Source organism: Oryza glaberrima, chromosome 1, assembly GCF_000147395.1.
Source record: "Oryza glaberrima chromosome 1, OglaRS2, whole genome shotgun sequence".
Lineage (NCBI taxonomy): Eukaryota > Viridiplantae > Streptophyta > Magnoliopsida > Poales > Poaceae > Oryza > Oryza glaberrima.
Genome location: NC_068326.1, coordinates 5,492,279 through 5,499,109, shown reverse-complemented (window position 1 = coordinate 5,499,109; position 6,831 = coordinate 5,492,279).

Genomic DNA, 6,831 nt, shown 5'->3' with positions numbered 1-6,831 from the left:
ATCCAAAGGCGACACCACCCCCAATTTGGTGATCGAGGTTCCATGCATGCACGTCTCATCATCGCTTGCTTTCCGTCCATGCACGACAAAAGCTGACCAAATTAATCATCAATACGTACATCTCTGGGGTCAATATATGCAGATATGTTCCGAGTGCCGAGCCATTCTGTCTCAACTCTCAACCCATAGGATCAAATTAGGAACATAGGTCTATTCTAAAGATGTTAAGTAAGCTGCGTTCGTTCATCACACCTCCCCTCCTCTGTTCCATCTTTTTCCTTCTTTTTCTTAAACTTTTAAAGATATACGTTAATGAGTTGTTTCATTTTAGGTATGCATCCTAACCCAAACTGAATTTCTATCCCAAAAAAAAAACCCAAACTGAATTTTCTTAATCATCACGTGTTTTTCACGCTTGCCTCTCATGCTCGGCGCTTTCTCTCCCACGTGTCTCTTCCTCTCCCCCAGCCAGATCTGGTCCTGCCGCTGCCAAAGCTGACCGGCGTTTGCGCGGTAGCCAGGACGGTGGCGGAGGGGAAGTGGGAGGTGGAGGTGCGGCGATGGCGGCCAGAGGCAGCCGGTCCTGCGCCTGGCCATGTGGGTTGGGGATGGCTGGAGGTGGTCAGGAGGGCGGCGGGAACCGGCAAGGCGTCGGCGATGGAGTCCCTCCGGACGGCGGTAGGGACAGCGAAGCACGGCGGAAGACAGCGACGGCGCTCGGCGGCTGCGGCTGCCCTAGGGGCTGCAGCGTCCCAAGACAGTGGAAGTCTGAGCACTGTGAATCCGATAAAGTGGAAGCTGATCCCATTGGTTCGTGTATGGTTGGCTAGTTTCAGCTAAACGACGAATGACGACGCATGAAAGTGGGCTAACTGGCGGCGTGTGGCGTCAGCTTATCTGAAATGGATAAAGATGGCACCAACGGAGGTGTACATTGACGGCGCACTAGGGGCGGCGGCGACTAGACGACTTCCACTCATCAAATCGGGCTGTTTCAAGAGAACAAGGTGGGACGTAGAGAAACAAGGATGTGTCGAGGTTGTTTGGTTTTCTTTTCGTTTTTTGGTTGTGTGTTTTCCTCCTTGTTGAGGTGTGAGTCTAAGTACTCACGTATCATTTTGGTTGTGTATATTATTTGTGGATATAGAGGCTAGATTAATGAAAATTCATTATAAAAAAAATCCTAACCCAAACTGCCGAAAACGGCTTTAGGGTGTGTTTGAGGAGAAGGGGATTGAGGAGATTGGGAAGATACGCAAAACGAGGTGAGCCATTAACTCATGATTAATTGAGTATTAACTATTTTAAATTTCAAAAATGGATTAATATGATTTTTTTAAAGCAACTTTCATATAGAAAATTTTTGCAAAAAACACACCGTTTAGTAGTTTGGGAAGCGTGCGCGTGGAAAACGATGTGCATTCTCACTCCCTATCACCCAAACGAACGCAGCCTTAGAGCATCTCCAACAGCATGGCTATTTTTGGCTCTCCATTTGTCTATTTAGCCAACTAACCATAAAGATTCCTCTCCAAATCTGCTGCACACTCCAACAGACTCTCCATTTCAGATTCTCTAAATCCTAACGGCTAGTTCCCTCTCAAAAAATCCATATATTGCATTCAGTTCATACATACCATATCCATATATTGCATTGCATTCAGTTCACTAAATTAAAGGTCCATACATTGCATTGCATTCAGTTCAGTAAATTAAAGGTTCATACATTGCATTACAAAAGTTCACTAATTTAAAAGTCCATACACTACACTGCATACATTGCGTTGCAATCAGTCCAGTAATTTAAAGGTCCATACATTCCATTACAAAAGTCAAATAATTTAAAGGTCCATGCATTGCATTGCAATTAGTCCACTGATTTAAAGGTCCATCATATTGCACTGCATTTAGTCCGTAGCAGTACACAAAAGTTTAGAGGTGATTAATTTTGATGCAAATAAAGATACCCCACTCGGAATCCTTGAACCGCTTGCCAAGGATTTCAGCTTGCAATGAGTCATAGTACATTTTCCTTGGTCCAGTCAAGCAAAATAATGCAGTTCATACAAAATCAATATTGTGAGCACCATGCTTCTCCACGCACTTGCAAACGCAAACACTATAACAACAAGGTACATTTGATGCACACATATTTCTTTCGATCTTCAGAGTTGCACACATTACAGAGCAAATACACATTACAGTTGCACACATATTTCTTTCGATCTTTCGATCTACAGAGCAAATACAGAGGGGATTTTCGATCTACAGAGCCAATACAGAGGGGAAAGGAGTGGTGGATGGGGGTTTTACCTGCTTTGCTATGGGCATCGGCAGGGTGGTCTCAGCAGGGACGGCGGCGGGCTCAGCAGGTCCTATCGGCAGCAGTCAATGGCGGCTTCGGCAACAAAAGTGAAAAGACGACGGCGGAGGGGCGGCCCTGGTAGCAGAAGACGACGACGGAGGGGTGGCGCAGAGGGGCGGCGCTGGCGGCAAAAGACAACGGCGGTGGTCGACGGCGTCTTGGCAACAAAACACAACGGCAGAGGGGCGCCCCTGGCCGAGAGGACGCCGGCGGAGGGGTGGCGCACAGGGGCGGCACCGGCGGAGAGATGCGCGCGCTGGATCTGGGGGAAGGGAAAAACGCGATCTGTGGAGGAGAGGATAGGTGGGAGTAGTACACGTGCGTGGGGCCCACGAATGGCTAGGTCTTTTTGGCTGGCCAAATTTGGCCAGCACTTTGTCCAGCCGGATGGCTTGGCTTGGCCAGTCTGTTAGAGGACAAATTTTGATCAAAATTGTCAAAATTTAACTTGAAGAGTAGACTAAGGAGGTTGTTGGAGATGCTCTTAGTACTAGTATCGAACATCGAGACATACCAAACGAGAGGGATTTTGGTCCAGGATTTACTAAAGTAGTAGTAGATCATGCGCACACATATATAAACAGATCCATGAATCCATATCCATTCATGCATACATGCACCGTCATCAGGATATTCCAACTCTTTTGGAGACAGGGTACGTGACAGGGCCCGAAAGCGATGTGCCTGCCCTTTTTTAGGCTCCGGCCGGAACTACTAGCGTAGCCATGCACCCTCGTAACCGAGCGACGAGATATATCGATCGCGATGTGGATGGTGCCGGCCGTCGCCGTCGCCCCGGCCAGCCGCCTGCATATATGCAGCTGCTGCTGCGCGCGGTGGACGCGGCTCGTGCATGTGGTGTCGCGGCGGTGTCGGGCCGGTCCCCGCGCGCCCCCGCCTCCACCACGGCACCACCACTCCGGTTTGCGCTGCTTGTTTGCTCTCCGCTCTCCCCTAATCATCTCCACATGCGACTTGTACGCACGTAGAGTAGGGGAAATTTACTCCATCAAGCGCTACGTGAAGCAAGATAGTGAAAATACGATCCGATTCGATGTTATCTCGTTTCCTATATCTCGTAGAAATAGTTTTAAAAAAACCGGGAATGCTCATTGCCGGCGTCCGGCGCGGGGGGTGCCGGATCGGACGCTCCCCCCACGCGTCCTCCCCCACGTGCGTACGGCCCACCCACTTCTCTCTCTCATTTTTTCAACAAAAGATGTTTCACCTAGTGTATTTATAATGTTTCACTATTTATAGATTCAATGTTGCAGTGAATTAAAATACTCTTTTACAACAAAAACTCACATATTTTAAAAATTCTCTATTAAGAGAATTTGGTTTATTTTTTGTTCTATAAAAAATGTTTCACCTAGTGTACTCACAATGTTTCACTATATATAAATCTAATGTTGCAGTGAACGAAACATTCTATTGCAAAAAAAAACCCATATATTTTGGAAACCCCCTATTAAGGGAATTTGATTTATTTTTTGTTCCATCGAAAAATATTTCACCTAGTGTACTCACAATGTTTCACTGTGTATAGATCTAATGTTGCAGTGAACTGAAACATTCTTTCGTTATTTGCTGAAACATTGTTTTATATAAGGTGAAACAACACCCGATTTAAACGAGTGAAACATTTTCGATCTGCTCAGTGAAACAATTCCGATATACCTAGTAGAACATCGTGCAACATTTAAAAATAATTCAATAATAAGCTATTTTTTTCGTCGGAATATATCCATGTGTGGTCAGTTTTGAATATTTAATTGTAACGAATTTAATGGTGCAATTGGATCATGATTTGGATAAGTAATTTAAGAGAAAAATCATTTTAAAATATTTTTGCACGTAAATCGGGCGCTGACGTCATGCGACGTCAGCGCCCGATTTTAACAATTTTACATCGGGCGCCCGAGCGGGAGGCGTTCACTAAAAAAAAACTGACAATATTTAAGTTTAAATTTTATTTTTATAAGTTTTAACATTTTTTCAACTGCCTGTATATGCTAGAGTTTAAATTGTTCTTCTTTATAAATGATGGTAGAAGTTAAATTTAAACGTGCACATTTGTGTAGTAGAGTAATATATTTATTTTAATTTATAATGCTAATTTTTTTATTATTATTTGAACTATTTAGAAATGAGAAGTCTGCTGCAAAACGTATCTAATCTTCTCGGGTCCGGAAAAGAGACGCAGAATTACGTTAGCATGCACAACCGCATATCTACAAGCGACTCTGCAAGGCTCTCAGAATCAATCAGGCCGTACCATACTATCGTCCTTGAAACCTGCTGCTGTCTATTCCTAGATCTGCACGGTCATGGCCCCCTCTGTTCTTAAAAAAAAAGTTTACTCGCTTTTCTGTGACAGTGACACTGGCTGCCCCAGGACATTCATTCATCTTTTCCTGTGCGGAATTACTTGCAGTGGTTATCGTGACACTGGAACTTTCTTTTCCTGTTCCTGTATGCAACGAATTACTTTCTCTGTAAATTTCTTAATAGAATTCGTTAAATTCCTGCGCTGCTGCTTACTACTTACTCCGTACTTCAGCTCAGTGGATATGTGAACAGTGAACTAAACAAGAAGAAAGAGTGAATTCAGTGATTTATATATTACCAGCAAACAACTGCTCAACTCCAAAATTGCAGTATGAGGAGGAGGACCAGGAGGTTGTACATGGTACTTGGTCATAATTCATAACAAATCATTTGCTTGTAGCCAAAATTTGAATTTTGAAACTTAATTTTAGAGTTGATTTTAAGGATTTTTTTCATCATATTTTATTTTCTATATGATTGGTTTTTAAATCACCAAGAATTAAAAATAAAGGTCTTATTCATAAATTATTTCTAGTTAATTATTCAACTTTTAAGGTTTATCAGTTGTGAAGCAGATGATGAGAGGCCAAACCTATTTTTTAAGAGTAAATTTCATAAAACACCACCTATTATGATCCAAGTTGCAAAAAGACACAAGGATTTTGACACGTGACACATAACTCCGGGTATTATATTTCTAAAGTTTCATGAAACCACATCGTTAACCATTTGACATACTCATGTATTAAATATTTTAAAAAATATGTACCATTTGACATCCTCATAATTTTGAGGTGTGATTGTAGAACTCAAAAGTATGACAGATCAAAGTCAAAATAATTAATAGTATGGTCTCGTGAAACTTTAGGACCATAATACATATGGTAATGTGCCACATGCCAAAATCCCAATAGTTTTGTGCAGCTTGGATTATAATAAATAGGGTTTTATGAAATTTACTTATTTTTTAATGATAGTGTAAGGGTGAAATTTCACCGAGATATGAAAGCACAAAATAAACTTATTTTAGGACTACCAGAGATGTTGCGGTGGAGTTGTTGGTCTCCTGGTCATTATTCCAATATAATGCCCATAATTAATTATGCACATAAAGTGTTGTATCTTCAATAAGATTTTAGAGAAGTCAAGGGTTTATTATTGTCCGTACACATTTTTTTAAGCGTGTATTTAAGAGGACACACCAGTGTTTGTACATGTACAGTGTTATGAGAGTGGGCAGATACGTCCAGTGGTGTTCCCACGTATATACTTCTTGGGTCACAGGACTCAGTGTAGATTATTATATTCTAACTAAATTATACCATGTTAATTATTAGGATATCAGTTAGTAATCATATAATTAGTATTAGTATGTATTATTGGATCCTTGCATAATTTTTATTTTAAGATCATCGCTGGATTCTCGTCGTATATATATGTATGGTAGTAGTGCATCAGTTTGTATCAACGAGTGTAAGCCCGGCGCCTCCAGCCTGCAGGTGGGCCAGCTGGTGGCTAGGTTGCCCAAACTCGTTTATACAGCCTCCGGTCCCATGATCGATTTAAATCAGCCTGCGTCAACAGCGTGATGCACACTTGCACACGTATAGGTACGATCTGATTGAGACCGTGTATCATATATACTCTCTCTGTTTTAAAAAACCAAATTTAGTACTAGATTTACTTCCTCCGTTTCACAATGTAAGTCATTTTAGCATTTTTCACATTCATGTTGATGTTAATGAATCTAGATATATATATCAATATGTATATGAGAAATGCTAAAATGACTTATATTATGAAACGGAGGGAATAACATATTATAGTACAATAAATTTAGATAGAGATATGTCCAGATTTATAGTGCTAGGGATGTGTTACATCTAGTACTAAGTTGGTTTTTTATAGGATGAAGGAATTACGTACGCATACATGTATAGCATATCATCATACGTATAGTTGGGCTGTACTTGATCTGAATCGTGAGGCTGGGTTAGGTGTGCATCTCTACTCATGGCATTTTTTCAATCATAGGTATGTAGAGAGGGGTAATGCAGCTATAGCTAGGAGAGTACGTACGTGGTGCGAAACGTACCTCTCGTGTATATGGCGCCAGCTGTGGCATGCACGTGCAT